The following is an 11191-nucleotide window of genomic DNA, read 5'->3' as shown; positions in this document are numbered from 1 at the left end:
TTGGATCGGATCACCCACGAGAGTGGGCTCTGTTATTTAGTCAATAAAAACCTTTAGTCACCTTCGTAACTCTTCGCCTTTTATTGGAGGAATTGATAGGTATATCAATTTTATTGACTAAATTTAATGATGTCCGACAACGAGTCACAACCGGCGGAGGAGCCACCAGCGCAGCTCCCAGGAGCACAGCCACACCAGCCAGCTTGGCTGCGAGCCCTCAGACCGCCGTACCTGGACCTGAACCCACGAGCAGCAAACTCAGCCGCAGACTTTAAACACTGGCTGGTCTGCTTCGAATCATACCTGAGAGAATCCAGCGTCCCTCAGGCATCCAAACTAAGTGTCCTGCAGGCACAACTGAGCCCGAGAGTATACACTCTCATCGAGGACATGACTACCTACGAGACCGCCATCAACCTGCTGAAACAGAAGTACCGGACCCCGGTAAACTACATGTACGCTAGGCACCTCCTAAGATCACGGCCGCAACAGCCAGGAGAATCAGTAGCCGAATTCTCACAGGCGCTATATGCACTCGCCAGGAACTGTGACTTTAAATCGGTGTCGGCAGCCGAAAATACTGAAGATAATATCCGCGACGCATTCCTGAAAGGCCTACGGTCCGAGTACTCACGGCAAAGACTGCTGGAAGCTAAAGACCTCAGCATGGAAAAAGCTGAAGCCCTCGCTATCTCCCTGGAAGTGGCCCACCAAGATCAGGAAGCATTCACCAGGTACTGCTCGCGACCCTGGGACTCGGGCCCGACCCCTACCACAGCACCCTTCCCAGCGCCGCCCCCGGGACCTACCTCTGCGTCGGCGTCCCGGACCCGACCGGCCCCGCCACCCCCGGCACCGGCCCCGACATCGGGCATCCGCGATCGGGCCGCCGGCTGTTTTTTTTGTGGCCAGGAGAAGCACCCGAGGTTGCGCTGCCCAGCCAAGAACTCCATATGTAAAACCTGCCTGAAGAAAGGCCACTTCTCCAAGGCCTGCAGGAGCGGATCCTCAGAGGCCAGCAGTGCCGCATGCGAACTATGGGGGCGGCCATCTTCCTTTAGGGCAACTGAGGCCAGCATCCCCACACATGAGTCATGGGGGCGGCCATCTTTGTTTAGGGCAACTGAGGCCAGCATCCCCACACATGAGTCATGGGGGCGGCCATCTTTGATTAAGGCAACCGACCCCAATAGTGCCTCATGGGGCCCTACCTCGTGGGAGACGCCATTTTACTCACCACGCCCGACCGCCTCGCCCGCAGATGACAACGACTCGCTCAGCTACACACTAGCTTCCGTCACCCTGGACCAAGCCCGCCCGCACCATCTGTCCAAGTCAATGATGGACATCAAAGTGAACGGCCACGCCACGACCTGCCTGTTCGACAGCGGAAGCACGGAGAGCTTCATCCACCCAGACACGGTGAGCCACTACTCCCTCTCTGTCCTACCAACGCGCAGCCGAATCTCGATGGCATCGAGGTCCCACGCCACGGACATCAGCGGCTACTGTGTCGTGACCCTGTCGGTTAAGGGCACGGAGTATAAAAACTTTAAACTCCTCATCCTCCCCCATCTCTGCGCTGCCGTCCTACTAGGGCTGGACTTCCAATCCCACCTCCAAAGCGTAACCCTAGCATACGGTGGACCCCTCCCCCCACTCACAGTCAACAACCAGCAAACGTTAAACCGCCCACCGCGTAACACCTGCAGCCTCTCCACCCTCAAGGTCCCGCCACCCTCTCTGTTTGCTAACCTTACCCCTGATTGCAAACCCGTCGCTACCAAAAGCAGGCGGTATAGCGCCGGGGACAGAGCCTTCATTAGCTCTGAGGTGCGGCGCCTCCTGAAAGAGGGCATTATCGAGGGGAGCAGCAGCCCCTGGCGTGCCCAGGTCGTAGTCGTAAAGACCGGCGATAAAAACCGCCTGGTCATCGACTACAGCCAGACCATAAACAGATATACCCAGCTGGATGCATACCCCCTCCCCCGCATATCTGACATGGTCAATCAGATTGCACAGTATAAAGTATTCTCGACCATCGACCTGAAGTCGGCCTACCACCAACTCCCTATCCACCCTGAGGACCGCCAGTATACCGCCTTCGAGGCGAATGGGCGCCTATACCACTTCCTTAGGGTCCCCTTCGGTGTCACTAATGGGGTCTCGGTCTTCCAAAGGGAGATGGACCAGATGGTTGACCAGAACGAACTGCAGGCTACATTCCCCTACCTAGATAACGTCACTATCTGCGGCCGCGACCGGCAGGAACATGACGCGAATCTGGAGAAATTCCTCCGTACGGCCCAACGGCTGAACCTCACCTACAATAAGGAGAAATGCGTGTTTAACACCACGCGCCTTGCCATCCTCGGCTGCGTAGTGGAGAACGGAATCATCGGCCCCGACCCAGAAAGAATGCGCCCCCTCATGGAGCTACCCCTCCCCCACTGCCCTAAAGCACTTAGGAGAACCCTGGGGCTTTTCGCCTACTATGCCCAATGGGTACCCAATTACGCGGACAAAGCCAGACCCCTCCTGAAAGCCACTTCCTTCCCCCTCACGGAGGAGGCGTGCGCGGCCTTCTCCCTCATTAAGGGAGACATAGCCAAGGCCACGATGCACGCAGTGGACGAGTCCATCCCCTTTCAGGTGGAGAGCGACGCATCCGACTTCGCCTTAGCCGCCACCCTAAACCAGGAGGGGAGGCCAGTGGCCTTCTTCTCAAGGACCCTACAGGGCCCCGAGATCCGACATTCGTCGGTCGAGAAAGAGGCCCAGGCGATCGTGGAGGCAGTACGGCGCTGGAGGCACTACCTGGCAGGCAAACGATTTACCCTCCTCACCGACCAGCGTTCGGTGGCTTTCATGTTTAATAACAAGCTGAAGGGCAAAATCAAGAATGACAAGATTTTGAGATGGAGAATCGAGCTCTCCACCTACGATTATGAGATCTTGTACCGGCCAGGCAAGCTGAACGAATCCCCTGATGCCCTTTCACGAATGACATGCGCCAGCGCGCATATCGATAGGCTTCAGACCCTCCACGACCAGCTCTGCCACCCCGGAGTCACCAGACTCTACCATTTCATTAAGGCCCGCAACCTGACATACTCCATCGAGGAGGTCAGGACCATGACCAGGAACTGCCAGACCTGTGCGGAGTGCAAACCGCACTTCTATAGGCCGGACCGAGCAAGCCTGATCAAGGCCACCCGCCCCTTCGAGCGCCTGAGCATCGACTTTAAGGGGCCCCTCCCGTCCTCTGACCGTAATGTGTACTTCCTCAACATCGTTGATGAGTACTCCCGTTTCCCCTTTGCCTTCCCCTGCCCCGACATGACCAGTAGCACGGTCATTAAGTGCCTGAATGCCCTCTTCGCCTTGTTCGGGTTCCCGAACTATATACACAGCGACCGGGGCTCCTCCTTCATGAGCGAGGAACTCCGGCAATTCCTCCTAGAGAGAGGTATTGCAGCAAGCAGGACCACCAGCTACAACCCCAGAGGTAACGGTCAGGTGGAAAGAGAGAACGCGACGGTATGGAAGGCCGTCCTCTTAGCCTTAAAGTCTAAGGGCCTCCCAACCTCCCGCTGGCAAGAAGTCCTCCCGACAGCGCTGCACTCCATCCGGTCATTACTTTGCACGGCCAGTAACACCACCCCCCATGAACGAATGTTCGTTTTCCCCAGGAAGTCGACTACGGGAACCACTCTACCAACCTGGCTGACCGCCCCGGGGCCGGTCTGGCTGCGGAAACACGTGAGGACCCATAAAACGGACCCCCTGGTCGAGAGGGTGAACCTCCTGCACGCCAACCCCCAGTACGCCTACGTGGCGTACCCAGACGGGCGGGAGGACACTGTCTCCCTACGAGACCTCGCACCCTCAGCCGATCCGGAAACACCGCCACCACCCCCCCCAACCTCAGTCCAGGTAGACGGCATGCCGGAACCCCACGAGCCCTCGCCGACCACGCAAACACCAGCATCAACACCGGATAAGGCACCAGCACCGGATAAGGCAACACCACCGCTGCGGCGATCGGAGAGGCTTACGAAGCCTCCGGACAGACTGACCTACCAGAATTGGTAGTACACTTCACCCCGCCGGACTTAATTCTAAACAAGGGGTGAATGTGGTAAACCACGTTCACTATCGTATCACTGTTAGTAGTTAGCACTGTTCACCACTGTTCGTTATAACTGTATCACTGACCACTATTGTATCACGGTACGAGGTCGCCTCTTGCCACACTGCTATACCTGGGATGACCACTGCCGACTCCGCCTTGGCTCCACCCACCAGGCCAGGTATAAAGGTGAGCGACTGGCTGGTATTCCTCCTGCTTGGATCGGATCACCCACGAGAGTGGGCTCTGTTATTTAGTCAATAAAAACCTTTAGTCACCTTCGTAACTCTTCGCCTTTTATTGGAGGAATTGATAGGTATATCAACCATCAATAAAAAAAATGCTGTTTGATGTAGTGAAGATTGATTTCTCGCTGTGTTCTATCAGGAGGTGCCGCAGAGAAGATATAAAGCGAGCTATACCATAATTCGGATTCGCACTGAGGTTGCTGCGGCCACAACGCCGAGTACTGTCCATTATATGATCACAGTGCCACACATCAGCTGATCCAGCGCTGCCCTAACCACAGCAAAATCATGCACGGCACTTCTTAGAAAAGATAGGTTTTTGGTGAAGATGCCAAAATCAGCACCGCCAGATATTTTGAGAGCGGTGGAATACGACCCACGACCCGCAGCGACTGGAGCCGTAATCAATTATGGTAACCACTGCAGTCGCAGTTACAATTAAAAGGATTGCATCCCTTTCACATGAGAAGAAACTCAACACTGGAGATTCATTTGGGAGTCAAACCCGGGACCACCCTGTTTACTGGACAGGCACTTAAACCAGCTAAGCCACGGAGCCAAATCATGTCACAACTACCTCGCCTCCACTCACTGATATCTATCAGCTACCTGTCACTGCCTGTTGGAGTCTGAGGCCGTTTTTTTACTGATCCATCTCTCTTGTCTATTCTGCCATTTATCCCGATGCTGTCTGTATCTCACTGTGCTTAGCTCAGTTTCAATCTGTGGGTTGATTCTAAATGAATACCTGTGTTTGTGTCTTACATTAAATAATTGATGGGTCAGACAATTCTTCCTCTGACACTGGGGAAATAATGAGCCAATATTTCTAACAAGATTTTGATTATTGTGATGCAGCAAATACAAGATTCCATCTTGCATTATATAGTTTCAATTCTGTGCAAAATCCATCTTTGAACCCAACGTTTTTCCAAAAGGCCGCTTTATAATTTGACGTCACAGACACCACCATTGCACCTCAAGGCGATCCATAACTAATAAACAGAGAAGTCAAGCAGTGAAATGGTATTTGCAGAATGGGTTGTGAGACTGTGGAATGCACTGACCCAGAGCAGCAGATTTAAAACAAGGTTTAAAAACGAGCAGCGTGGGGGAGGAAGGGGAGAGAGGCAAGAGAGACACAGGAAATGGCACCTTGGAAATTACTGGCCCCGAATCTACTTTAAATCCCCCACTGTATTTAAACACATTTAATGTCATATTCATACATTGATGCATTTGAGCAATATATGTAATTTATCGCTGTCTCTCATCTAAAATAACTGCTTTATATATTTGACCCCACCCGCTGCATTCAGGCACTACCCTGAATATTCATCTCCAACGTAAGATCAGTTTCTAATCTGGAGACAAGGTTTCTGTAGCCGGCGGGCAGGGAGCAGAGGCTGACGCTGATCTGTGTCATGTGGAAGCAGGACACAAAGTTCCTGCTGTTTATTTTCATTACCCTGCAGAATATTCCATACTGTTCTCAACATCTTACATACCGTTAAATATCGGAAGTTTTCTTTTATTGTAATGATGATCAATGCGATTCTTCTGGACTCGCTGAATTTGCAGCAAATTAAATATTTCGAAACCATCATCGCCAATAATAAACAGGGTCAGCGATTTGAGAATTTAATCTGTTGGAGATGGCGTTTCCGCAGCAGCGATGGCCGAGTGGTTAAGGCGTTGGATTGAAATCCAACGGGGTGTCCTTGCGGAGAGTCGAGCCCTGCTCGCAGCGGATTCTCTCATAATTGCAATTAATTACTTAAAATACTTTATTTTCTTCAATCTGCTCCCTCTGGAAGGATTTTGGAATTCTCAATGCCGGTTTTAAGGAAACTAAAGGATTGCCGAGAGACCCGGATCACTTCCTCACTTCAAGAAGGTTTGCTGACTGAATTCCAAAAGTGTTCTGCAGATTGTCTGGAAGCTCCAGGTAAGGTGGTCTCGAGAGTCTCTGAGGAACCTTCGCATACACTCGGTGCTGTCCGGTAGTGTCAGTCTGTGTATCCATGGGAGAGAGAGAATGGAAAGTCACTGGAAGGCTTGTTTCTGTCAGCAGCAATGGTACAAGAGCAGCCATTCTAAAGTGAAAAGCAGAATACAGTCCAGGAGACAGACAAACGGAGTGGAGATCTGGAAGACTGACCAGAAAAACACCAAGGAGGACACCAACACATAATTCATCTCTGCGTCTCCCGAAGCAGAAGAATTGGCTGTTCTGAGTTTTGAGTTGCATCACTGAGTTAAAGGTTGTACAAATCTCTCTGTGTAAAACTTGTATTATTATGTTAATAAAACGATTTGTTTTAAAAGTTTAAAGCTCTTTGTGGATCTTAGCTCTGATTACCCTGAAGAGTGAAGAGAGCTAAAACAAAAACCCTACAGATCCTTCTGTCCAAAGTCACATTTTCCTCCCAAGCATGCAACACTTAGCTCATGGCAAGGCTCAAATTACTGATATATATGCGGATTGGAAAATATTATCGGACTATGGTGGAGAGCAGCGGAGTGGTGCGCCGTCTGTTAACTCACTGGGCGAAACATTTTCTTCTCTGCTCTGAATCCAGCTCAAAAGAGACCATTAAAACAGATGGTCATTCTTACTGATCCATTGTGCACTGGACGCATGGGCTTGAATCCCATCCTCATCATTACTGGGCACAGTGAGCTTTCCAGTCTGTGCCTCTGCGCTGTTCATGCAAATACTAAAATAAACATGGGCTCATTGCATAAACGTAGAACAAAGATCGCAAATAACAGTTACACCTTTTCCTCTCCCTTCCTCTGAGATTGAAACCCAATGAAAGACTAGCGGGAAAACAATTGATTAGAGAGCAGAAACATAACTTTAACTTTTTGGCATAATGGGCAGACAAGTTGCAGATGGGATTTAATGCAGAGAAGTGTGAGTCGATACCTTTTTGCAGATGGAACATATACACTTACAATATACATATACAATATACACTTAAAGGCACAGTTTGAAATAGTGTGCAGGGACAGACGGACCTGGGAGTTAATGTGCATAGGTCCCTGGAAGTGGCAGGACATATTGAGAGAGTGGTTAGCAAACCATTTGTGACCTTGGGCTTCATAAATAGAGGCATTGAGTCCAAAAGTAGAGAAGTTATACTGAGTCTTTATAGAGCGCTGGTTGGTGACAAGTGAGTATTGCCTCACATCTGGTCACCACACTTTTGGAAGGATGTGGAGGCCCTTGAGAGGGTGCAGAGGAGATTTACCAGAATGGCTCCGGGGAGGGGGGATCTTAGCTACAAGGACAGGTTGGAGAAGCTGGATTTGTTTTCATTAGAGTAAAGGAGGTTGAGGAGTGATTTGATAGAGGTGTACAAGATAATGACAGGTTTCGACAGGCTAGACGGGGAACGGCATTTCCCACTAGTTGATGGTACAAGGACGAGGGGCCACAGATTGAAGGTTTTAGGCAAGAGATTCAGAGGGGGGTGTGAAGACAAAAAATTACGCAGTGAGTGATGATGACCTGGAATCCGCTGCCGAATTCACTCAATGTTTTCAAGGGGAGACTGGATAGGAACTTGAGAGAAATAAACTTGCAGGAATAGGGGGATAGTGCAAGGGAATGGTACTGACTTGATTGCTCTACAGAGAGATGGCACTGGCTCGATATGCCGAATCGCCTCCGTCTGTGCCATTAAGACTGTATGATTAAACTGGGTGGGCGCACAGTCAGCATCATCAATTGTATAAGTCTTTTAACATGGAGCGCGATTTTAGCTGTGATGATCCAGCTGTTAAGGTTGGCGGGGTTCAGTCCGGGATTTATAAGTAGTGAAATTCCCTAAGCGAGAATCATACCCCTAGACCAACGAGCCACCGATTTTGGGCTCGAAGTTGCATTAGGTTTCATTGCGCTGCTGCGAACCCAGTTCACAGAGGATATGTTCATTAATTTGAAATATGCTTATATTTTCCTTAATCCAATTATTTTATCAGCAGTTTCCCTGAATCTGCTTACAATTCTCCCATAACAAGAAGTTTGCCGGCAGCAGTGGCCGCGTGGCCTAATGGATAATGCATTTGACTTTGATGCGAATTCATCAGTTGTCAGAAGATTGCATGTACGTGTCCTGCCGCGGTCGTTTAAATAACTGGGCGAAACTTTTTCTTCCCTGTTCTGAATCTGGCTTCAAACTGACCAGTTTTGACAGCCTCTCACCTGCAGACAACGGAGGGCCTTTTGCTTACATGAAGCTAATTGCACATTTTCGACATAGTAGATCTGTGTGCAAGAGCAGGCCAAGTGGGGAAGGGGAATTTCTTTCAGAATATTTCTGCTTAGATGCAAATAGCAAGAAATGGTACGGCTGAGCGCAGTGTATTCGTGAGATGAGGTGGCCGAGGGGTTAAGGCCATGGACTGTTAATCGGTTGTGCTTTGCACGTGTGATTACGAGTGCCATCCTCGTCTTTATTACGTTGCAAGTGTGATGCAGATAAACCTTCCGAGCATTTCACTGAATTCTGCCTCATACAGCCTTTGTGATCGCAATCTCGTCAAAATCGCACTGGTGATTCAAATCTGTGCCCCTGCACTCTTCATATCTTCTTAAAATTAAAACAGAGCACTGGAGTTCTTGAATGAAGGTAGAGCGGGAATCGGAGATTAAGAACCATCTCTACCTGTCTTCGTTCCTCTGCGATTGGCACCAAATGAAAGACTAGTGGGAACAAAGCCAAATGAATAGAGAGCAGAAATATAACTTTATCGTTTAGGAGGCAATATAATTTCAAACATATTTATCAACCTTAATGACGAGACTTTCTGCTTTAGTGTCTTTGGTTGAGAGATAAATAATGGGCAGAAATCCTCATTCTTTTCGGCATACTCTCATGGGATCTGAGGCCTCGGTTGAACGTCATAAAGGAAAGACGACACCGCCGACAGTGCAGCACTACCTCAGTACTGCACTGGAGTGTCAGCCTGGATTATGTGCTCAATTCTCTGGAGTGGGGCTTGAGTATGCTGCCGCTGACCCACGGCTGACACCTACACTCAGTTCATTTGGCTGGAGTGAAATGACGGAGATAGAGGGAAAAATGATAATGGAGTAAACTTTCAACTTGGCGCCCTAGAAAATTCGTGCATCCTATTCGGCCGCCCGTTATAGAAACAGCCTGATTTATGTTTCCCTCGATTTCATAAGCAATAATAATCAGGACTGTCTATATTGGGCGGGGTCGTGGCCAGTCAAGGATCACCCTGTGTTTGTTTTAAACCGCGTGTGCTCACAGTCCCGGATCATTCAATGTGTTAGTCTTTTTTGAAGAAAAGCGATTCCAGCTGTAATGACCGAGTTGGTGAGGTTTAACTAAATGTGGCGGGGCTCGTCCGGGATTTGGACCCGGCACCTGTGGCATTTTAAACAGCGAAGTTCCCAAAGTGAGAATCATACCGCTAGACCAACAAGCTGCCGATTTTGTGTGTGAGCTTGCCTTAGGTTTCCCTGCGCTGGTGCGACCCCAGTTCGCAGAGGACCTGATCATTAATTTGAAATATGTTTATCATTTCTTAAATCCACTTCTTTATATGAGCAGTTTCCCTGAATTTTTTCACAAATCTCCCCATAACAAGAATGTCGGCGACAACCTAATTGTGGATATGGTGTTTGGGCGATTGTCTGTATGTAACTTCCGTCCTTGTATTTCTCAACATCATGTTCAGGTGAATCATTGTTTGTGTTCAACATGATGTCGGAAACATGTACAGATAACTCGTGAGTTTGCACATCATCTCGTTGGTGCCAAAGCCTCAGTCACTGTGTTGAAATCGAAACTCTTTCCAGCACGTTATTGTTTGCCTGATAGTTGCTGGTTTAACAGTTAAAACTGGCCCCACCTTACCTCCTGTCAATAAGTAACACTGAAGGGCTCCTTTAAAGCTCCCATCAATTATTGCAACACGGTGGGCCTGAGGATCCTAAGCGCCGACGTGGAACAACTAATAACGAGACAGTTTGCGGAATATCACACCGCAAAAACATTAGCTGCTTTAAATGAGGGTCGAACTCACAACCTCGGCGTTTACTGCAAGCATCAGAAGTTACTGTTGTGATCAGTACCGCACGCTAACCAATTGCGCAACTAGAGCTATGCTTGACCTGTGCTACTTATCCATGCTCATTTACTTGCACATCTCAGGTTGTCTAATCGTGCAGGGGCGCAATGTTGTTTAATTAAGGCACATTGCCTGGGTTTATATGAAAGAGTGAAGCAGGAGTTACGCTCACGTGTTAGCGAGCTGGTGAATTTACCAAAGGCTGCACCAGATCCTGGTGTCATAAGCACTGAACAGTTTTACACAACTCCTAAAATACAGTCTGCAAAATGAGAACCGATGAAAATTCATCATTTCCAAAACACAAAAAACGTTTTAAAATTTTGTCCATGATTCGTTAACCATGTGAGTTACCGGTTGATTAATGACGATTACAATAACGTTTTCACACAGTCTCATGAGTTTTATGTAATAGAACAGTTTTCTTAAAGCTAACTCCTCGACTGGAATGGAATCCGTCGGAGGGTAAGAGTATTTGTAGATTACAATTGCTGTTCTGAGCTGTTTCTCTAATTATTCAAAGAGCAGCGGTTTCCGAAGTGTAGCGGTTATCACTTCCATCTAAAGTACAACAGGTCCCTGGTTCAATCATCTTTTGTAGGTAGAGATTAATAAAATACATTAACAGCCGTTAATCTAAACAGTTCTGTACACACTCAAACGCTGCAGCGATAGCGACTGTGTGAGAGATCATTACAGG

Source organism: Somniosus microcephalus, unplaced genomic scaffold, assembly GCF_052327205.1.
Source record: "Somniosus microcephalus isolate GS21.2 unplaced genomic scaffold, FLI_Smic_1.0 unresolved_chr1, whole genome shotgun sequence".
In the NCBI taxonomy this organism is placed as follows: Eukaryota; Metazoa; Chordata; class Chondrichthyes; order Squaliformes; family Somniosidae; genus Somniosus; species Somniosus microcephalus.
This window is presented reverse-complemented; position numbering follows the sequence as displayed.